General features: G+C 35.9%; 1 protein-coding gene across 2 annotated transcripts in view; it reads left to right on the top strand.

Moving 5' to 3' along the window:
- Positions 1-24,813, top strand: part of KIAA0825 (KIAA0825 ortholog) — a 251,925-nt gene that overhangs the window by 135,378 nt on the left and 91,734 nt on the right. The window lies entirely within an intron of this gene.

Genomic DNA, 24,813 nt, shown 5'->3' with positions numbered 1-24,813 from the left:
TTTAAACTGAACAGTTTCTCTATTTAGAAACTAGAGTGACAATTTTAAAAGTGTGTGAATTTGGCTGTCAAAAATGTATTTATGGTTTTTATGCTGTTTTCTCAACTCATCACTAGCAGTTAGTCTTAAACATTTAGTTCCTGCTTGATTTCATATATAAAATTTTTGTACAGTCTAATTCTAGTCTTTTGTCTTAATTTTGCTACAATTAATTCTTTCCCCACCCAAACTATTATTTTCCAAAATTTTAATGCAACTGCACAAAAAGTGATGCTGGTGACAAGGTGACATTCAGTTCTCCTCTTGATGCCCTCTGTTACCCGCTACCAGACAGAATATGGGACTTCATGGACTTTTCTGGTCTGTACCAGTAGTGTCATTTTTATGTTTAATGGCAGAGACAATTCAGTACTAAATTTTTCTTTGATAGTGCTCCTGCTGATTGCTAACACTTGTCCTTCATTAAAAATGAAATAGTGTGCCCTTTTAAAAGAGACTCTAATAGAAAGTCTTAGACTCAGGCTGGTTCTTGAACTTCCCTTCATGTTGATGTCATCAGTATGAGCCAAAGGGAGCAGAGAAGACTGCTGTGATTTGCCAAGGGAACATCTTCTGTGGGCACTTCATCTTCTCTGATATCTTGAAACACATTTCTTTTTTCTTTTGATCTCTTTATAGAGTTTAGCAAGAAGTTATGTATATGCCATCTCTGGCCTTCTCTGTATTTCACACCTTTGTCATATCATCTATTGTTGTGTCTTTTTATTTAATAGGTGCCCTAATTGTTGTCATCTTTCCTAATTTGAAAAAGTCTCCATTCATTGCCCTTCTACATGATATAGAAATTCTCACCTAGAAGTGACATGATGCAAGCCATTAATGATTAGTTCATGGATATATTATTTAAACCACTCTACTTTACAGACCAACAGATTGTTTAAAACCATTGTGATCATTAAGTAGAATTGCTAATCCAATACCTGCCATAGCGGCCAGCATCTCCAACACCGCTTGTCTTTACATGACTTAATTTTTAGCATAGCTAAAGTACGACTGCTCATGTTTTCCAGCTGGCTAGACCAATTCTATCTGGTCTCGTGGCTGCTCAAGTAAGCTTTGCAATGACTCACCAGAGCCCTGCCTTTAGGTGATTCTTCATGCTCCTTCCTAAAATTGTGTATATCTCAGGCTTACTTGTGTTCAGGAGTTAAGGTTCAGGCTGAATGGGGATGTCGTTATTTTGACCTCTGGTTTATGATGAACCCATTCTGTTTCTACTATTAGTTAAACAAAACTAGGAGCAGTACTTCAAAAGAGTCAGAACCATTGGTTTATAAAGTGGAGTGCCATAATACTTTAATTACTCCTTTCTTTAAGACATGGGAAAGCTTTCCCATATTAGCAACTTCTGTGCAGGCAAAAATATTTTTACCTGTACACAGTGATATTTGGGTCTATTTCCTTAATTTTTTTCATTTAAAGAGAAATACTGACTGTTGCCTATGAAGTAAAATACATATGCTCTGCTCTCTCTTTGGTGGAAAAAAGTAAAAATGCTTCAGGGACTCATTTACAAGGGAAATGCTCCCCTAACCTAGTTAATGACTGAGTTAGGTGGGAGGGGGTTATGGGAGCATTGTCCCAGAACCAGCAAGTGGTAGGCGAATTAATTGGTTGGTGGTTAGGGGAGTGTAAAAGGCTTTTAGGACTGGTTAAAAAGGGAATGAATTGTTGTCTACTACTCATTGTTGGCTCCATGTGAGGGTGTGAATCTAATCTATGCATTCCTGTGATCCTCAAAGTAAAAACATTTAGGAAATTTTTCAAATGAGTGGTGGATGGTTAATGATATTATTTTATTTCAAGGTTATGAAATACAGAACACTATCAGGAAAAACCTATTAAAGTTGAGCAGTAAGCAGTAACATAGAAAACCTAATGTTCATCCCTATTTACAGTTCATTTCTTTAGAGACTGTAAAGAGGTTTTCCTTACAAGAAGAAAAGGGATATATAGATGGATTCCTTTCCTTTCTAGTTTTACTACTGATTCTTCTTTTTACATATAGTTTGAGCTGCAAGAATAAAAGTTAAAACATACCTTTCAATTATATTTGAAATAATATCTTTATAATAATAAGCCTGTTAACATTCAGCTAATTTATAATGCTTGATTTACCCAAGTTTTAAAAAATGTCCTGTATTCTTACGTAGATACATGCTGCTTTTTCGAATCGTGGCACTCACTTGTACATCCTTAGGTATCTTAGTACCAACTGGGAGTTCCTTACCTCTAATACATATATTAAGACAAAAAGACCATATACTTTTAGTTTTTGTTTAGTTCACATGTATCTCGAACTTTTAATCACTGTCCTGCTCATAAAGGAAAAATTGTTACTGTCTGGCAAAATCAGCATGTTGAAACTGTTTCTGCAGTTTGTTGTAGCAACTATGATCTCTTCTTTTTAACTGGCCTCTGTCTCTGTGCATATTATCACATTTGAAAATACTTCAGTGACTGTGGTGTGTTGACCCCAGCCAGCAGCTAAGTGTCCGTATACCTGGTTGCTCACTCCCCGCATGATGGAATGGGGGAGAGAACTGGAAGAGCAAAGGTGAGAAAACTAATAGGTTCAGATACAGACGGTTTAATAACTGAAGCAAAGCTGTGCGCACAAGCAAAGCAAACTAAGGAATTTATTTACTACTTCCCATCCACAGGCAGATGTCTGGCAGCTTCCTGGAAAGCAGGGCTTCATCACATGTAGCGGTTGCTTGGCAAGGCAAATGCCATCACCTCCAACGTCCCCCTTCCTCCTCCTCTCCCCAGCTTTTATTGCTGAGCACGGCGTTTATATGGCATGGAACAGCCCTGTGGCTGTGTTGAGTCAGCTGTCCCAGCTGTGTCCCCTCCCAGCTGCTCACACAGCCTCAGCCCACTTGCAGAGTGGGAAAAAGAAAAGGCCTTGGTGCTGTGCAAGCACTGCTCAGTAGCAGCCAATAAAGCTGCTGTGTTGTCACCACTGAGGCACAAACCCAGAGCAAAGTACCATAGATTACCCTTCTTGTTCGTGTACTCTCCTTTGTACCAATATACAAGTAAAACATTTTCTGATCATTTATTTTCAGAGAAGTATCTCAGCAACTTGTACATAGTGATAAGATACTGGTATTTTGCTGGATTTTGAGATGTGACCTTCCTTCTGCAGTTCTACAGGACTTCCAGGTGCATTGAATACCTAGCTATAGAGAATAAATACATTCTATTCTCTATAATTATGAGAAGCAGCCAAGGCATTTTTGTAACACCTTAAGCCATTCTGTGATATTGCAGTAATTTGCTGCTCCAAGGAGGAGTGGCTGGGATTGCTTCCTCTGCACTCAGGGAAGTTTCATGGAGCACTGGTGCCAGTGCAGGGCAATAAGTAGTGGTTTGGTTGGAACGACGTGTGGGTGCGTGTGTGAGCAGGAGTACTCTGGGAGCTACAGCAACAGGCAGAGAAGAATTTATGACTGGCAAAGCCAACGACAGTCAGGTACAAGATCTTAAGAATCTTGATAACTTAATAACAGATCTTAATAACTAGAGGGGAACACGTTGGTTTACTATAAATGCATCAGGTGAGAAACATGTTAGAAAAATTGTACAAGTTAAACCCAATATTTATCCAAGTGGATAAGAACTGCCATGAAAAAGGTCTAGACTGGAAATCAGAAGATGATTTTCAACAGATGAACCAGTGTAGCTCGGGAAGAGCTTTCCAGAAAGTGTTTGCATGGTGAGATGAGCTACATAGTTTTAAGTTGAAACAGGATAGACTGAGTGGTTTCCTTCCAGTCAAGTATTCCTTTGATAAATACTCTCTACTGCACAGCAGCTTCTCAAAGAAGAGTAGAAAACCTGGAATTGTTTATGAATTTGCTTTAAGGAAACTGTAAAAAATTAATGTTTATTTTCTACTAAAACTGGATAAAATATGTAGGCTTTCTAGTAACACTTGCTGCCAAATATGCACAAACTTTCACATTCTTAGGACTCCAGAATTTTTCTTAACATAGCTCAGGCTGCATTCTGTCTGATAAACTACTGGACTGTTTGCAAGCAAAACTGCTTTTTAGGAAGGTAAAGACTAACCTTGGCAACAGGGCGCTGCCCTAAGATTAAGAAAATCTTTTTATGCTGTGGAAGCTGATCTTGTACCTAGTGTCTGTTTTTTGGGGGTTTTTTTAATCCTTTCAACTCTATTGGGTGAGGCCTGTCTGTCTGCTTTTTGCAAATCAATTTGTTAATATAGTTGTGGCATTTGTTCCCCAAGCAAGAGTTAGGTGATAAAATGATATGTTTTGCCATTGATTAAGCATAATAAAACCAAAATTAAGTCAAAAATTCTTGTTTAGAATTTTGAATGATTGCAGGGCAAAATCTGCATAGCTCTTGTATATTCTAGTGGATACACAGACACCATCTGTTGAGAATGGTAGCCATATGGTGAACTATTTATAGAAAATGTTTATATTCATTGTGTTGTTGATTATCTAGATATCCAGAAAATGCTCTTTTAAAATCCAGTTTATCAACACATGGGAAAATGTATTATGTAGTTTTGAAATTGAAAAGAATGTCAGCAAACTGCATGAGCTTTGTTGTCTGTGAAAGATTTTTATTTTTTTCTATGCAACTGTACAAAAGCCCTAGTTTGAGAAATGAGTGAAAATACCCAGGGTATGAAAAGGTAGGAAGTTCTCTAATTATTTTCTTCGTAAAAGAAACAAATGGTGGAATAGCAGTTACTGGCATGATGCCAAGAGAGAGATCATATCTGCATGGCAGAGGATGCCAGTGTTATGTCTAGTGTACTTCTGGAGGTGTTAGTCAGTCCTTCTTCTAAACTGCAGATGCTCCTAGACCTTTTGTATCCAAATTGCTGGATATTGGAAATCCATGTTGTCGTTACGGCTACAAGTCAACTATTAATGATCTGTTGGTAAAGTACTGGGATGACATTAATACTGCAGTAATCGCCACCTGCTTGGTGAGATTATAATGGATGCCCTCATGATGCATGTGAGAACAGGCTTTCTAAAATGCATGGGAGGCTATGAAAGACGGCATCCCATTGTTCCTCTATCAAAAGAAGCAGGTGAAAGGTATTAATCCATCACTGCGCGTCTCTTCATTGATCACAGAGTCAGGTTTAGACCCTAGTGCTGGATGTACCAAAGAAAAAGCTACTGGGATTTTGAGGAAAATCTGGTTTTGACCTTTCTGGATAAGCAAGGACCCTTTTCCATAAATGAGTTGGTCAATAACAAGGTATATGTCACATCCGTCAACAGAAAGATTATCCTCTCTCTGCTTATCCTCTGCTGACATAGCTAATGAAACTGTACTCTGACCTTAAAGGATCTGTCAGAGGTAGGCTTAGTTCCCTGCTTGGCAGTTTTAAAGCGTTGGTGGCAGAGTGTAGATTAGTAAGCAAGAGGGAAGACGGCAGCCGGTATTACATACTGTTCAAAGGCCTCTCCAGCCACCATTATATATACGGTTGTAGCATGAATTTCACAAGTAAGTGAGGCTAAAGGCGAGACTTCCCATATGCAGTGGACTTTAGACTTTCCTGGTTGTTAGTAATCTCTCCTGCAGACATGTTGATGAATCCTATGAATAAAACAATATACTCCAACAACATTCTCCAACAAACGATGCAAAAAAGGAAGGAACTGCCGTGTCCCAGTTAACCTTAGTTAATGTGAACTAATTTTTAATACTTGGAAGTCCTTTAGGATGAGGCCTTTGTCTACGTACTATATGGAAGTACGTACTTATCAGCTCTCTTTGAAGTAACAGCTATAAAATTGCTGAAAGTTTTATTCTAATTTGATGCTATTCCTATTGCTCAAACCTGGCCTCTAGAAAAAGTAAAAAAAAAAAAAAAAAGTAATACATGTTTTGCATTCAAAAGTGTATTAAGCACAGCTTGTTGGCTAGAATGTGGGCCTGTGAGCTGAACTCCATTCTTCAGATAAGGTTTCACTGCATCTTGGTTTCCCCATTTAAAATTAGGTAACATTTGTCTGTATTTTAATGTCCTTTGATATGTTCTGGTGGAAAAATTGCTAAGTAAATGCAATGTGTTAGTGTTAATAAAGCATATATGCATTTATTGTTAGGATTCACATTTCACTGGTTTCTTTAAAAGTATGTATCTTTTCTTTGTAACCAGATATTTTTGTACGCTGCCACCACAGATCATTATTTGGAAGTATGATACTTCGACAGTTTATGTCACTAGCTAAGTAACCTGGTGATTGGTATCCCATGACCTGGCTGACTTTCCTTAAAAACAGATACTTTGTTTCATCTGCAAATAATTTGCCTTCCTTTCAACTCTGTCTTGCATCCTGTTGCTCACGAAGGATTCTTAAGTGCAGATACTCATGTTTGTCATCGTACCTGTTCTTTTCTTCTTCCTCTTTCTGAGCCTTTCTGATCCAAGTTTTCATTCTTAATAGGTACATCGTGATCATAAGGGTGTGCACAAAAGCTCTAAGTGTGTAGTAATGCGTGCAGAGTACTGACTACCCTAACCATACACACTGGATTAGCTACTCTTCTCATGTATAGGCTTTCTTGCTGCACCTACAGAGGAAGAGGCTACAAGACACAGCCAACAAGCTATAAGTCTGTTTTGCCCGCCAACCTGTTGTTTCTTCCTTCTGCTCCTTTTAGATAAGGAATTTTCAGCAAAGTGCTAGTAAGGCAGAGTAGTTCAATTTGCATACAGGGATCTCAATTTCTTTGCACGCTGTAATGAGTTGAGACATTCAAATCCCCTGCAAGGTAGAGGGGGAAGTATTAATATCGAAGTTAAACAGATGGAAAATCGGGTCCTGCAGGTCACCTTGAAGGTTTCTTCTACATTGGAAAACTAGTCTGTACCAAAGCCAAGAGTGGAACCTACCTCTTTTGCGGAAATTTTAAGATAGAAAGCTACCATATAGTAGCTGATCTGTGGGTACTGTTGATGTGCACAGTCCAAGGTGGCAACAAAGGGGAGGTTGCTCAGCTTTAGTTACACTTAATTGCTTGACTAATCTGAATTACCTCACAGTATTTTAGGAAGTGCTAGGCCAATTAGTTTTCCTCCGGAGGAGATGGGGAAACAACTGTCTGCCTTCTCTTGATCTTGAAACATTTGCTGCTGCTACCACAAAGCAAGTAGCAAGGACTGGTGGTTGCTGCTGTGCAGGTGACAGACTTTCATAGCTGTAACCGCACCCTCGCAGAGCTACAGCTTCCCACAGGTCATTGGCTTTCTTACACGGCTTTCCTCCATGAACTTCCTCTGTCCTGCCCTGCCCTGCTCACCCTGATTCAACTGCTGATTGCTTAAGAAAAGGATGATAACTACTGAAGATCTTATTGCCTCTTCCCCACGCTCAGTTGTCAAACTGGCTGTGAAAGTTTTGTAGTCAAGGTACAGTTTTGAAGATACGGCAAGAGCTGGGCAGTTTCATGTGTGCTCTTAATGGGTTCTGTGATGTGAGCAGTCAGTTTAAAATCTGCATAGACACTGTCATTTGAAGGTTTCTGATGCTGACTGATAAACTGGCCCAGAAAAACTGTTTGTTTGTTTCTTTGTTTTTTCCCCCCTGTAAACTTCTTTCTGGGATCCAAGAACAAAATTTGTGAAGAGTGGGAAGCCATTGTGCGTCCTGCATCATGTAGCAAAGAGGGAATTCAGAACTGTCATTCTAACAGTTGACACTGGAAAATGTCATTGAAGAAAGCTTTTTTTATGTTAGTCTTTAGATTGACAGGTTATGACAAAACTGCATTCATGTTGCTTGAATACATCTTTTGTCTAGTTTTACATGCTTTTTGACTTGTCTAGAAAATGACACATTGAGGTTTTCATTAGCCTTAACCAGGTGTGATTTTCCTTATGGAAGATACCTTGGTGGGACTACAGTTGAAGGCGAATAAACCAGTGAAGCTTAGAAAGGCCAGGGCCCTTCTTCAGATGGTAGCGATGAATCGAAAGACTCATTAATCAACAACCAAGTCACAGGTGTGATGGCTTTCCTGCAAACTGCCAACAGACTGTGAAAGTCACATCCAGCACATGAAACTGTTAAACTAGACATGTCTATAAACATCCTTAAACTTTTGTCTTTCCATTTGAGTTGAAAAACACAACCCTGGAATGTTTTCACTATTGATTTTTTTTTTTTAATATTTGTTTGTTTTCCAAGAAAAGTTATTCAGTTTAGGAAACAAATGGAAAACCTGATACTGTTTTCGTCTTTTGCTCATTTTAATACAATAACAAATTCATTTAAATGGACACACAGTTTTGACTGCAAGAAGTGTAAATAGTTTTAATATTATAAACTTTTGTATACATAAAATGTGCACAAAAGCTTTAATAGAAAAAATGAATACAGAGATTTTCTGCACAGGAGTGAATGAGTGTTTTCTTCATGATTTTCCAGTCCCTTCCTCTAGTACAAAAACTACCTGGAAAAAAGGTTCAGTTATGCTGTAGTGCTGCAATGGAGACAGAAAGTGATGCAACGTTTAAAGTGAAATGATTTAGAAGGTTTTATTATTTAATCAACCTGCACTGGATTTTTCACCTGTGCTGATGGGGAAAAACCCATAATAAGAAACCAAAGAATGAAATCTCCATACTGTTTTTCCACATCATTCTTCCTTAAACTCTGTGGATCCCCTGGAATGAAGGAGAGTCTAGTCAGAGGTCTTATACCTCCCCATTAATTTTTTTTTTCCCCCAGATTATGCTTAAATTGACATACTCCCTGTAGATAAAAATTAATTTTACTCTGTCAGAGTAATGAATATGATTTTGCTTGGATTTTTGTACTTGCTAATTCCTTGGTCTCCCTAATTCACAATCTTTTTCCAAATATGGATGCTCAAGATAATAAAAATTCTTCTTTAAAATCTGAAACAGATAAGAACAGTGTCCCCCCTTCATCTGGGATGAGGAATTTCTTCATAGAAGTAGTCTGTTTTCCTCTTTAGCACATCTGTCTTAGTTTTGAACTTCATATCTAGAGATTAATTTTAATTTGAAATCAGTATTCTCCACTTTTTTTAATGCCTGGATTGCCACTTGCACAGTTATTTTGGTCTTATTCAATTTAAATCAATGGAACTGTATGTAAGTGTAATGCCTGCTGGCTCAGCAACACAGTAATGCATGCAAAAGGCGAGGAAGCAATGGTGCTGCATTTATTGATGAAGTAATAAGGTATTATAATAGTGGTACATCAAAAGTGATATCTGCTTTGCCTTTATGAGGCTCTGTAAGCAGGTATTTGAATATACCTGTCTTTAAGATGTATCTGCAACAGATTTCATCCGATTACTCAATGCAGTGCTTCTGCTTGTTATTGGAGGGCTTGTTAAAGTATATACAGCTGTCATGTCATGTCACCCATTTTAGAAAGAACTGTTGTAATTTCATTTTAATGGCAGTGTATTTTAAAACAGATTATACTACTGGGATCAGGAAGAATTGCATTTTGTTTCAAGTCTGGCCATAGATTATTGCCTATATTTTTGGCCATTAACTTTCTGTTGTTACTTTAACTCAGTAATTAAACACCCCCGCAAAAAAACCTCCTTCTAGAATAATACAGAAATGATCCCTTTAATTGTACTAATAAAGACTGTGACAGCTGAATTTAAATACAACCAAACTCTTCCCACTAAAGTGTTAATGAAATTAACAATAAAAAAGTATAATGATTTCTCTTGGCATAATTACATGGGTAATTTAACAGCACATTTGGATAAAAACTGAAAGCATTTATGTGATATATAGTTAAACCTCTGTAAATGGTATATAGAAAATCAAAGGCTTTCTTATTGTCTTTGAAGTACAAAAGAGATCCTTAAAAATATTAAGTAGTAGCTCCTCTTGAAAAGTAAATTTGTCTTTCATTTCTCTCATAGTTTTAACATTGCATTATTTATTGTTTCATATGCAGTGACTGTCAGATCATACTATAGACATAACATTTAATGTACTTACTAGTCTCAAAGTGAATGCATAGGCAATTGGGTGTTCTCTTGCATAACTCAATGCAAAAATGGTTGTTGCATAAGAAATTTCAATACAAAATTTCCAGAATTTTAGCAACAGTAAATACATGAATTTGGAGAAGAAATAGGTGACAGTGACCCTTACAGGCATTCTGTTTCAAAAGAAAGAAGCCACAATTTCAAGAGTGAGCTGACTTTCGATTAGTATAGTAATAAGGTATTACAGATCTTTGGTACCTTGTTGAGTCTTTGCATGCTGGCCATCAAGCACTGTGATTACCTCATGTACAGAAATAATAAAAAAAATCTAATCTGGTAGATGTTCTTTAATTCCCTTTTTTTTTTTTTCTTTTTTTTTTTTCTTTTTTTTTTTTTTCTTTTTGAGAGAAGAGATTCTTCCCCATCATGTCTCTGCTGCACTGAAGCAACTGCAATTCACAGAGGGAAAGGTAGTTCTCCAGTAGGCCAGGTGCACGGGTTATTTATTACTTTCATTAGGTCATAGTCAGCACCTTAAACTCATCCGGAGACCAAGGGGCTTTCATGGTGATCACAGAACATCTGATAAGCATATACTCTGATCATTAAATGAATGGATGCTTGCTGCAAGTGTCATTTTTCTGGTTGTTTTATGTTATAGCCACAAGCTGAAACACGTTCGCCAGCTCTCTCCTTCCACAACCCCCGAATATGGTCTCAGAGAAGCAAGCAGAAGCTCGCTATTCAGAATAAATCATACGTATGACTCAGGCTAAGGCCAGGCTCATTTTTTCAGATCCTGCCCCAACTCTACTCAGTGTTAGTTGAAGCATCAACCTGTATTAAGACAAGCCAAAGACACATGGTCATATGTCTTTCAAATATAAATAGCCATTGCCAACTGCAAATATCTCTCTCTCCTCTAATAACCTCCTAAAAAAATTCCACATGTGCCTTAAAGACTATCACTAACAGAGGAACGTTTTATGGGATTCCAAATGTGAGACCTTCCCCAGGAAAAAGAGCAATTACAATTACTATCAGACACTGAAATATTAAATACACTACCAAATTTGGATATATTAGACTTGCAAAGAACAGTTCTCTTCACTTTTGCTAATATCTGCAAACAGCCGAACAATGTCTTAAGGAGTGACCGTAGGTGATGGATACAGCAGCAATTCACTGGACACTTGTGTTCTGTGTGTAATAAAGAGATCATTCACCTCTGTCTATCCAAACTTCCACCCCAAATCATCATGGCTCAAGGTGATCTGTGACGTTCAGATATCTTAAAGTTAGGCTTAAAGATCATTCTCCAACAACGTGCCCAAAACAGAATCACAGAATCCCAGCATGGCAGAGGTTGGCAGGGCCCTCTGGGGATCACCCAGCCCAACCCCCTGCCGAAGCAGGGTCACCCACAGCAGGCTGCACAGGACCGTGTCCAGGCGGTCTTGAATATCTCCAGAGAAGGAGACTCCACAACCTCCCTGGGCAGCCTGTTCCAGTGCTCCGTCACCCTCAGAGTGAAGAAGTTCTTCCTCATGTTCAGCTGGAACTTCCTCTGCTTCAGTTTGTGCCCATTGCCCCTTGTCCTGTCACTGGGCACCACTGAAAAGAGCTTGGCCACATCCTCCTGACACCCAGCCTTGAGATATTGATAAGCATATATTAGGTCCCCTCGCAGCCTTCTCTTCTTCAGGCTGAACAAGCCCAGCTCCCTCAGCCTCTCCTCGTAGCAGAGATGCTCCAGTCCCCTCATCATCCTCGTAGCCCTCCGCTGGGCTCTCTCCAGTAGCTTCTCATCTTTCTTGAAGTGGGGAGCCCAGAACTGGACAGAGTACTCAGATGGAGCCTCACTAGGGCAGAGTAGAGGGGGAGGAGAACCTCCCTTGGCCTACTGGCCGCACTCCTCTTAATGCACCCCAGGGAATGGTCTTGATTTTCAGAATGGTTTGATACTAAATGATCTGAGTTAGAATAATAGAATCATGGAATTGTTAAGGTTGGAAAAGACCTCTAAGATCATCAAGTCCAACCATCACCCCATCACCACCATGCCTACTAAACCATGTTCCCAAGTACCACTTCTACCCGGTTTTTGAAGATTTCCAGGGATGGGGACTCCACCAATGCCCTGGGAAGCCTGGTCCAATGCCTGTTCCAAAGTCAGCCAGCTTCAGGCTATAACTTTCTGAGGAAGAAGGATTCATTCATGGTCAGCTGGCAAAGAGTACTGCTTTTGTCTACTACTTTTCACCAGGCAAGGTAGTGAGCCTAGAACAAGGTGTGTGTGATGAGGTCTTCATAGTGTCTTCATTATTGGTAAACATTTCTGGTGGAAAATTAACAGATTCTGAGGTCTTAAGAACGTGCTTTAGTTTATTTTATAGCAACTTAAAGGAGTTGCTCTAATTCTTTTAGAAGTATAAACGTCAATTTGTTATTTACTTTACTGATACTTTGATTAGTGAGGATTGAGTTTCCTTTGCAGAAACTATGCTCCTTATACTACGATCTCTTAATTCTTCCATCAATTTATTTTAATTGTTTTTTGCAAGAGGTTTTCCAACCCTATTAACAAAAAAAAAAAAAACCACCACAACTGATTTCAAAAGAAATCCATCTTATTACTCTTTGTAACTTTAAGACTTACTTTGTTCTTACAATTTTCAGAAACTCATGTGTGTTCCCTCTGGCCTTGAAAAATTGCTACCTGTTTAGGTTTTCAGTTTAAGGTCTTCTGGACTTCAGTCTTTTGATGGGACCTGATATATATCACCTACCAGAATTAAGAGTGATGTATTTTTTCCTCCTGCAAAATACAGAATTGCATTATAGTACAATCTCCATTGCTTAGTTCTCAGTTACTTTTTTTTCAGCTTCTTGTATTTAATGAGAATATATTAACAGCAGCTTTTCCTTTTATTTGCTGTGCAGCCAATTCTTCCACAAAATAATCCCTGAAAGTGTTTAAATTGTATTTCCATACTATCTACCAATATATTATTGGACCATTTTATATGAAAGTACCGAAAATCATTCTAACTACCATTGTCATTGACTTTGTCTTCTTGGTCTGATTCTTTTTGGGTAATCAATATCCTTCTTGGTAAATCTCAATTTGTTATGATAGCTCTAGAAACATGTGTATTCTAGAGGTCTGTCCATATAGGTTTAGCTAGAATGGCTTTTGTTTGTGAAATTTTTTACATTTATCGCTGTATATTTATCTTCTCAATATAATCAGTCTATTCTATGTCATTTATAAGTGAGTATTCACTCTCCCAAAAATATGAACCATTCCATTATGATTCTGTAGTATCTTTTAAATCAGGGGAGAGGGTGAGGTGGAGTGTCTGCCTTTTTCTTTACTGAGTATGTGTAGAGTTTGTGGAATGTGGAGCGATGGCTGCTTTGTTTTTCAGTTCTATTTTTATATTACTTCTGAATTTTACATTACTGACTCTACAGCTCCTACGAATCCTAAATGTATTTTTCTTCTTTTCATGTTAACAGTCTCATTTACAGTGATTAGGAGAGAAGTCTTTCTTTTCATGATGGTCTTTTCGTGACATTTCCTATTGTGTTTTCTTAACTTTGTCAAATTTGGTTTTCTCATTTTAATCTATCTTTGCTGTCACATGCAGCATTTTCCTACATGGGGATTAATGAGTGATTAATCTTTTTATTCCGTACTAAAACATAATCCTGAAACAGCTTATTAATATCCTTAATCTAATGAGTTGTCTCTGTGAATTTGATAAAATGACTGGAATTCAACATGTTGGACTAGATTCTGTGTTTGCAGTTCTGGGGCTTGAGCAGCAGACTACTTGGAATTAGCGGTGTTTCTCTGGCCATCTAATTGTACTGTGGCTGCGCATCTGTGGTCTGCAAACAACCGTTTGCCTGCTCCACAGTACGTGGTCTCTATCTTGTATGTAGAAGTACAATGAAAATATAGGCTATAGAGATTTTAATCAAAAGTTGAACGATAGCTTTTATGGGGGCCTGCTAGGTATTCCAAGAGTGCAGTACTCTTTTGTTCTCTAAAATAAGACAATAGTGAACTATACCACTAGACTATCCATTAAATCTAGTCAGTCCAAAGAGCAGTTCTGAGAGACAATTTTTTTCAATTTGATTCAGTTATGATTTATTAGAAATTATTCTTGAATGTCAGTAACACATGCTATGTATCTCTTCATATGAGGACAAACCTCTGTCTATACAAGATACTGTGCTACTAGTTTCAGAACAGTAAAGTACTTAAGTGGACACTTACTGTGAAGCAGAAATGTAGAATTTTAAAAAAGTGATGTTCTGTATCTTAAGGAATATATTTTGAAGTGCTTTATTTTAACCTGAAGAAAATGCTCTGTTGACTTTTTAAAATTTATTTTTTTAAAGAAAAACATATAGTAATATACATTTAATCTTTTGGTTATTGTATCATGTAGTGTTTTAGAATGCTAATTGTTAGAACAAACAAAAAATAGAGTTTAAACAGCATACTACTTCCCCCCCCTCAATGGGCTAAGAATTAGCAAAGTCATGGTTGCACAAAGCTGATGTCAAATATTCCTGTGGTCAATGTAACAAAGAAATTAGAACAAGTTTTTCGTACTGCACTGAAATAGCTTAGGAAGATGGATGAAGAAAGGAAGATAGTTTTTCTGTTGCTTAAAATACTTTTCTCCTAGTTTATTGAAGTAATAAATAATGAGACTGAAACATGCAGAAACTTTGGTATAACTGAATTAATTTTAAAGGAGCTGGGTGCTACAGGGAATGCACACCCTGTGAGCTGAGTGGGTTTTTTTTCTTTAATGGCATTTTCTCAGCATCCGATAATAACATAAAAATAAAGCTTTTATATCTTCTGAAGCAGACTTGTCAAGTTCTCAGTGGCATCTTATAATTGTGAAAACTAAAGGTACGCTTTAACTCTCCTCTGTTAAGCTTCTACATCGAGGTCTTTGCATGCTTATTTCTCTCCATAGTTTTAAATGCGTGGGAGAATTTGATCAGTGTCCTTTTTACATTCAGAATGAGCCAGCTTCTGTCTCAGAAGTGTCTCATTGTCATGATGTCACCGCGTCTCAAGATTGGTGACCTTTTGCTCCAAGTGGGCTGGTGGTAGACCTCGCCGTGTTTTTGCGGACCAGACTGCTTTTGTCCCCCCGCTAGGGGGTATCAAAGCCTTTTGGACTAAATGTTCACAAACGGGTGGGTTTGCAAATAAATGAATAAACGGAAGAAAAATAATATACTGAAAGCCCCTAACAGCAACCGAAAGCACCCAACAAAGAAACAAACCCAAAGTTTATATATAACAAGGACCGCCAGATGTCGCAAAGGCATCGTTGATGAAGTGTTTTTATATCCAAAATGTGGCACTTATATGAGGAATAGTAGTATTGTGTTTGAGAGTTGCAGAGGCCATAACAGGTCAGTGAAATGTCCTTCAAACATTTCATTTTTACATTTGAGAATAGGCCAAGATGAAAAGATAACCACATATCTGACATTGACGTTACTACCATTTAGACAACCGATGCAATTGCCTTAGTCAGTGGGATCAATCAGACCTTTATTACTTTGAAAACCTCATTAAAGATTTATCTTATAAAAATGAAGGTTCTGAACATCATCAGAACACAAGCTTCTAAATGCAAAATTAGTATAATGTGTATATAGTTTTATTTTCTCCTTGCTCTTTTAAAAGTTGAATATTATAAAAAACATTAAAAAGAATAACAAGTAGTCTTGAAAGAATTTGAGCTGAGTTGAGCAGTATGCATAAATTGGCAGTTTAACAAGTAGAACTTGGAAACAAGTATTTGATGATTGATTTTTTATTGAGACAGAATGAGAATGATAGTGGATAAAGTGATTTTCCTTATTGAGAGAAAATATAGTGTTTTTCAACATGTCTTCAGTATGAATGGAAGCCCTGTCAAAAAAACTGAGCAACACATAATATCTTTTAAAAGGTAAATTAACATAAGTATATCACTTAGTTTATGGATCAAATTTTACACTTGTCACTTTTATTCATAATGTCATAAAGTTTATATTGTAAAGATAGTGTTATTACCTTTGTTATGTCCTGGAAAAGCCTAATATTAACTGAGTTCATTGTAGAATTTAAAGTATATTCAACTAAAGAAATGCCAGTGCAGAAAATTAAGTCCAAAATATGTATTCGTGTGCAGATCTTAGTCAAATCCTTAGTAATTTTAAGTACTTGAAATACATTATTCAACAAGTAACCTGCTGTACGCTTTTGTTTAATGGGCTCTGCCTGAGTATACAGAAGCTGTCAAGATAAAATATGGAACATGCATCACTAATTCAATTATGATTATTTTAAAAAATAAAATAAATGTGTGTCTCTGTGTGTTTATGTTGCAAGCGGAAACGTGCAATCTTTATCGCTAAGATTGGATTTGAATTTGGTTTGTATGATTCTTGCTAATTTGTCTGTTTCTCAGGTGTATGTGTATACATCACATAAGCACACAACATATAAAGATATATAAATTATGTTTATCCAAATTTTGAAGATGTTCAAAATGTTAACTGAATTTATACTGAATGCATACGTGTATACTTAACATACATTTCTGCTTCTCCATGTTATACATTTAAAAAAATTGTGATATAGTTATGCATATACATATTTGCATAATTATTATTAAACAAGTTAAATGGGCCCTGGACTTCCCTCTAACTTCAAGTAAAATATTTGTTGAGAATTGATGTGTGTAAGAAAGCACATCTCTATCTCTGATTATGATTTCAATGGCATTTGTCTGTTATAATTGTGATGTCAGTGGAGTTCCTAACTTAATAGGCAGTTCCTGACTTAGTAGACGTAGTTGTGTAATATTACACAGATATCAAATTATTTAACTCTACCTTTGAAGTCTTTGCATAACAATTGAGGGGGTTTTTCTGGCCATGAGTTTTTAAACAGAGATAGATTCATCTATGTGTGTGTTTGTGTACTCTGCTTATGAGCTACATACATATGGAATACTTTGTGTTTTGTTCTAAGACTTTATGTATATTTAACCTTTAATTTAACTAGCAGGTTGTAAGATTTCCATAAAAAATAGATGAGCTTTGAACTCACTGAATGTTATTGGTGTAGCACAATCAATCATTTCTAAAGGTTAATGGTGTTAAAAACAATGAGAACATATGTCTTATTTTTAATACTGTTATATTAGTAAAATTATTTAGCATAGATAAGGAATTTGTATCCTATTCTTTGTGTTAAATCAGAATTTACAGGTTTCGAATAGCAGATTATGGGTCTTATTGTCAAAGTTGAAGGAAGAAAAAGACAAATAAGTATTTGTATAAACTTTTTTACTATGAATAAGGTAATTGATGATATGGTAGCTGTGGCATCTTTCTAGAGCTAAGTTGATCCAGAATGTTTTACAATTTCTTTTATATGTTTTTACTTTTCCCCATCCTGTTCTGCTATCTTTTAATAAAATATGACTTGGATAGGTGTTATCCTAATTACATCATACATGCAATTCCTCAATGAAATAAAAAGTCAATACTTGAATGACAGTGTGGCAGGGGGGGCACAGGATTTCAAATGGTAAAAACCTGCTGTGGTAACAAAGGCTGAATCCATCCCTATGTTGCATAGCTTCCTGATCATATCTTTAAACCTGATAGTAACAAAGAATATTTATTTGTTGCCAAGCTATTGTAGGATTTATTTCTGAACTCAAATCCCAATTATCAAGAAAATTGCATCCTCTTTATCTCGCAGAAAGGCATACTGCATCACAGCATATTTGGTTATTTGGTACTATAATATTGTTACCTTGCTTGAAACACATGGTCCCTCTTGATATACAAGAAAAAAACTGAATCCATTTCAATAAATTAATAGGGATGAGAATCCCAATCCATCGTTCTTTTCAGAGGTTCACATACATTGTAATGAAATGCATTAGGAGTTTTCTTCACTTGAAATCCAAATGAGACCCATTTTGGCTCACACCCTTGACAGTCTCTTTTATAAGCACTGCTGTCTCCTGTTCATGTGTGGGCTTAGTAAAATGCTTCCTTTGTAAGATGCACAGAGACAATATAATGCCATGAAAGACGAAGGTGTCAAAACACAAAGTTAGAGGCAATCTAATCAATGCCTCCTGATTTAGCCTTTGAAGGCTCTCTTCATTAAAACTCTTTAATTGTGAGGCTTATCTTGAGGTAGAGCTGTTACTTAATATTTTTCAGTGTCATTCTTTGGACAGTCATTTGTACCTTTTAAACGTAATTTCAATATTCATTGTTTAGTAAATTGGATGCCTTGTTAGCAATAGTGGTGGTATGAATGACTTGCATTCAAGTGATTGAAGGTAATAGTGTATAAATGCTTGGTTCTCTCCCCCTGAAGTTTAATGTGTTTTATTTCTATGTATGTCATTATAAAATATATGTTTTTCATTATGGATCTTTTTTTTTTTATGTATAGGAATGCAGGTTAAAATATTTTAAAATTATTAATAGAGAGACTTCTAGCTGAATCTTTTTGAACTTTTTTAAATGATCAGATTCAGTGCAAGCATTATAAATTCTGTGTAAAAGTGGTGAAAAAGGTGATCTCAGATTATATTATTCTAAAGAAATTCTGGAAATATATGAGATAAAAAAAGATGGCATGTAGGCCTTTTCTTCACAGATGACTGTAAAGCTGGTAGTGTAGTGGTTGCTGGAAAGCAACTTCTTCAAATCAGTTGAAAACAGTGTGTCTGAAAGCACATAATTTGGAAAATGCGTTAAAAATAAATAGTTACTTTCCACCTGAAAACTGCCAACGTAAAAATAAATGAAAGCCTACAATAAAAGTCACATTTTTTTTTGTGAGCCAGATGACATATCTTGTTTTTAAAAAAGATGCGTATATATATATATATAGTTTCTGTGTGTGTGGTGAATTGTGCTGTAGTACCACATGTATATGCATGTAAGGCGTGTATGTGCCATATCAGTAAATGTATTTTCATATTACACTGTTTGCTAGTAGTTCTGTTAAAATTTTGAAAGATGTACTGGAAAACAAACATTGCATGTTTTCACAATTTCTCTTAAAACCTACATCTATTTAATGTCTGGAATATCAGGGAAAGCTAAAACTATCTGATATTTCCCTAGTAATAATTAACAATAAAAATAATTTTAACATATAAGAAAAGCAAAAAGATGAAGACTATAGAATTGATTTGCAGAAATCCTTGAAAATGGAAAAAGAATTGAGGCAACTTTGACCTGATTTTTAAATGACTAGTGTGGTGAGTACAGCTGCTCTAGCTTAGTAATTATTTGTGATAGGTTGTTTTTGAGTCCCATATGTATAGGCGCTCCAGGCCCAACTACCTCATTTGCTGGCACACAAACAGATTCTTCCAGGTGCTGAAAATTAAATTTTAATATATTATTTAAATATTAAGAGAATTACAGTTTCAGTAATTTTACTGCTACAGCTGGAGTGCAAAGTGTGCCTATACACTACAGAGGTTGTTGCATAGTCTACCAGAATGAAAATTCCCGTTGGCTTTAAATACTTTCAAGGAAGTAAATGTTTGATGTAAAGATAAAAACATATATTTCTTATACAGTGTATTTTAAAAATATGCTGTGGATCTTGACCTATTTATAGACTAAGATTTCAAAATGTTACATTGCAATTTGTATGAATTCACGTTATAAAATGGATAAAAGTTTAAGAAATAATAAGGAAAAAGTTACCCCCGTGCTAAGGGCTTGAGTAAGACAACAGTTCCAAAAAGCTATTAAACAGATAGTTAACCTAAAATATGTATTTAATTATGTTGGTACCAAGTTATTGTATTTTCTGGATTAATGTTCAAGCATGTAACTTTAGTGCATTTAATCACATGAAAAAATGTGTTGCTGAATTGGGCATCTCAACCCTATTTCAGGGTTTAAGAGAAACATTTAGAGCTAACTGACTGGCTTACACCAATTTTTTACCCAAAGAAAATTTGGAAAGTTTTCATAAAAAGGTAAAGTAAGTTTTTGGTGAGTTGTAGAAAGGTATAATTCTACTGAACTGATAATACCATACAATGAAACATATTTTTAATTCCAGGAATTTTCTGTGATGGCTATCCTTTCTGTTTCATCATCTCAGCATACTTCTAACTGCTCTTGGAATGAGCAGCAACATCCAGTTTCAAATGTGGGCTAGGCAGACTTGAATGCAATTCTGAGGTGTTTTTTCCTGTTTTGAAATATTACAACTGAATGTAAATGTGTCCTAAAAAAACACTACTGTTCTACCCAGATTAGCAGTTAACAGGCTCATTGTCTGAGGATGGTATCTCCTGTAGTTCTGTGGTCTTCTAATAAATATTGCAATGCAGAATCTTTTTAATACGGCATCAAATAATTCATTAATTAATTTATTGATTTTTCAGTATGCTTCAGTAGAAATGAGTGGCTTATTGGAATAACTTCAGCCTTGCACAATACCCTGTCTTACCCAGTGAACTTTTATTTTCGTGTTTTAAAACCTGTCTTCTTTAAAAGGGCCTTAAACAGGACTGTGTTGTCAGCAATCTGCACTCAGTATCATTTAATTTCTTTTCTTAACTGTGTGAATTCTGAAAGGTTTATGTGAAATTAATTCAGTTATGGATTTAAGTTCTCCGCTGATCACTCTTTGTAAAGGGAAATTCTTTCCATTTGTTTTGATTATGGTACTGAATATTGATTTGGATTCATTTTAATAGTGAATGGATCTTTTATTCCATTGTAACAAGATCATCACCCCAGCTCTTGTCCAGAGTCTGTCTCACTAAATCCATTAATCTTTGGATTAGATGATTTTTCTGAAAATAGGATAGGCTGTGTAGTCTTACTCCAAGGTCGTGCTTAAGGCAAAAGTTATAGCAACTTTTAAAACACATTCTAATCTTCACAAAATCATTTTGGAAAGAAGTAAATTGCAGTGCTTTTATCTTAATTATGTAGTTGTATTTCGTGATGAATAGTTCACAGTTCCTATTACAGTAATATCTTCTACTATTTTCAATAGTTAGGGAATTTCTTCAGTTGGAAAGTTCAAGATGGAACTGATTTAAAACAAAACACCAATATAAAATTAGACAAATTAAGTCCAGAAAACAGAATTGTCACCATATGTCTTATAATCTTTTACTACCTATAAATCCAAATTTCTCCATCTACCCAGCACCTTACTTTTTTTCAAAGCATCTGATCCTGCATTGTATACATGCTGGCTTTATTTTGACTTTTACTATGATTTAAATATTTTTATATCTGCTAATTAAAATAAATATTTTTATTTATGAATAGCCTTAATTAAGCATGCACAATTTTTTTATAGGTTATACATTGATTTCGTTGATACAGAATCAGTCTTGAATCTTCCATCTTATTTGAAATATTTCAAGTATAATGAACTATTGCTGTTAATAGTTAGCATAATGTATTTTTGAACAGTTCTTTTGACTGCCGTAAGGTATTTCTTCCCCTACTGAGAGACTCATTTTCTTCTAAAGAAGGAGTATGTGGTTCAGACTTACAAAATACATATACAGTCCCATATTCATGAAATAAATTTTGACTTTATGTTCCTTTTCAGATCCAGTCACATATGCTAATAATGTTACTGTTAGATTTTGCACCATGACAAGATAAATTTGCCTGATTTCAAAATTAGATTGTTAGTGACTGTGGTGGTATGTTTATAACGAGGCTTGAGGGGGCGTGGACCTCTTTGCATTACCTGGCGGAAAGTGTGCCCCAGTCCTGTGACACACAAGTCTGCCCATCTCTCTGGTCAACATCAAGGCTGCCTCCAGCCTCGTGATGGCTCTGGTCAGTATCCAATCAGATGGCTATACCCTGCAATTTGATGAACGCTAGTAATGAAGATAAAATAAATCACATTTTCTCTTCCACATGGTTAACTGTTATTAATGTTTACATTGACCAGAAATTAGTTGTCTTACTGGGTTCTCTCTGATAAGTGATGCTTGGAAAGATAGCCACATCAGTTCTTGCCTCACACGGCATGATTTTGTTCAACATATTTTTTTGCTGAGATAAAACAACTTCTGTTTTGTTAAAAATACAGAATCTATAATTCTAAACTGTCAACACACTAGGTATCTCTGTGTACAGAAGTAAAAAAGATAGAAGTGACCATGATTGAAAGTATAATGCTAGAAATTTCTAAAATAAGCAGCACTTTATTAAATTGAAACAAAGTGATTTATAATGTCATTTATGTCTCTTTTTAAGGCAATAAAATAAAAAATAGCTATGTTGGGAATCTGTCTTAAGAACTGAAAATGCATTATCGGAAGCAAATACAGAGCCTAATTTTGTAATCTCACCATTAGAAGACAACAAACTGGTAAAGCAGAGTGCTTTCCTCTTAAATGGACTTTCACAATGGACTGGGACTTTGTTTTCCCTTGATTTAATAGAAGACTTTCCCAGACTGAAAGCGTGAGTCTAATGAAGACAATGACAAAATTTCAGTAAGGCTGTGGTTTCCTCTAGGATGACAAAGTATTACGGAATATTTTTTTCTCTTCTTTTTAACATATGAAGAATTTTATAGATTTTGTTTAACACTCTAGTACACATTTAAAATGTACAAAATTCCTTACATGTAAGATAAGCAGAGAAGGGAAGAGTGACAATTCAGAAAATAGAGGAAGTTGGGGTTTTTTTGCTTCCCAATTAGCAGCATCTCGAGAACGTAAATCCATACATAAGACTCATAGAGTTAATATAGTGGAAGAGGTTTTTAAAGTTTTTCTTCACCACATTGTGACTTGTTCTGTGTGATTACAATCCTGAGACTTCCTAAAACTATCTTCCCCTTACGAGAACTGTAGATACACTGTAGATTTCAAGTGAAGTACTTAAAACTACTTCTCAGGGAATTGTCAAATTTTATCATATAACTGAGTTTTCCTGAATGCTGAGATATAGGGATTGACCCCTCAAGATGGAACAAGTCTAATTGGAAGTAGCATAAAAGATGATAATATCAATGGTTTTCAATGTACTATAATTATATGTTGAAGCAGAACCCTGAAACTCTATTAGTGCACATTGACAGGCAGTATCTTAAAAGCCAAAGTCAGGAAGCTAATTTCCAGGGAAAATAATAGTAGACAGATTAATACAAAATATGTATTTTAATTACAAACCAACATAGCCTAATCATCAGAAGCCCTTTTTTTCTTTCTTTTTTTTTTTTTTTAAAAAAGAAACTGCTACTTATTTTTATTGTTTCCTTGTATTTCAAGTGAGATTTTAGTGAGAGCTAAACTCCTGGTATTCTCAGATTGTAAGGGCCTACAAAACTTATGTTCAACATCTCTCTTTTTTTCATGCTCAGTAATTAAAAATGGCTATGGGCATTTTTCATCCTTTGAGATTTACCAACTGCTGTAGCATTTGTAGAATGATTTCTTCACCTGCTTTTACATGGAATAACCAAATATCGGAGCAGCTTGAAGTACTTAAAAAAAAAGTTACCTCTAGGCTTCTCATCTTCAGCACATAGGCGGCTATATCACTATTCCACCATTCAATTAATTTTGAAATCCTAAGAACAAAAGTCATTAATAAGTCTTTTGTCATGGATAAAAAAAGAGAGATTCCTTTTTAGTATTTGTATGTCATCATGCCAGGCCTAGAAAATTAGCCTAATTTATTATTTAAAACACTGGTGGGATTCCTAATTGCATTCATCATTAGATATGACACGTTTAGAACCGAGAACCATATCCAGTGAGAATTTTCCAGTTTGAATTTTGAAATAAAAATATTTTTCAAGAGATCCCTAGCTATCTCTTGTTACTATGGCAACAGCCCTATTTGTCTGAGAGCTCTGCCCGCTGCCAATGGGAGCGCGAGCAGCGTCAACTAAACATACGAATACATCAAAGACAAATTCATATGCTCAATCTGATCAGCTCAATTAATGTAAGAACAGAAGCTGAAGGGGGTTAAAAGAGGGCATCCATTCAGGATAGATGAAGCCTCTTTTAGCAGAATATATACGCCGGCCTTTTGGGGGAGGAATTTAGCACACTGTCAAAAACATTATCAGAAAAGGAAAGTACTAGGCCTCCTACACCTAACAGATATGAAGCTGTCAGACAAAGAATAGCACTATTCATTAAATGACACTTATTTTCTCCCACTTTACAAGAATACAGTGAACAAAACAAGCAGGGGAGCAGCTGAGAGAGACACTTTTTTCTTTTCCTGGTGATGACAGACATGCAGCAATTATGGTGATAACTAAGGAATACTAAACAAGAAGCCAGGCTCCATTCTGTTTATCACCTAAAATTTTACGTTACTAAATTTGCATGCGACTCTTGTTTTGTTTTATTATTTATGTCTAGGACAAATTAGATCCTTTTGTTTTTAACATGGTTCTTTCAGTTTGGTGAAGAATGCTGCTAAACTATACTCATTCTCCTGTTTTTCTTGTTAAATGGCCATATCAAGTTGAAGTGCTTTTGAAGTGAGAGAGTTTCAAAGCACAACAAAACTGCTGTTACCAGTGTGTGTGGGGGGAAAGAGAATTAGTGTAATGGCAGGTATTGTGTATTATGTCTGCCATACATAACTTAGAAGGCAGTTAGTGAAAATCTCTGCTAATTCTCACCTTGACTTGCAGTATGTGGTAGG

This window comes from Opisthocomus hoazin, chromosome Z (genome assembly GCF_030867145.1).
Source record: "Opisthocomus hoazin isolate bOpiHoa1 chromosome Z, bOpiHoa1.hap1, whole genome shotgun sequence".
Lineage (NCBI taxonomy): Eukaryota > Metazoa > Chordata > Aves > Opisthocomiformes > Opisthocomidae > Opisthocomus > Opisthocomus hoazin.
This window is presented reverse-complemented; position numbering and strand designations above follow the sequence as displayed.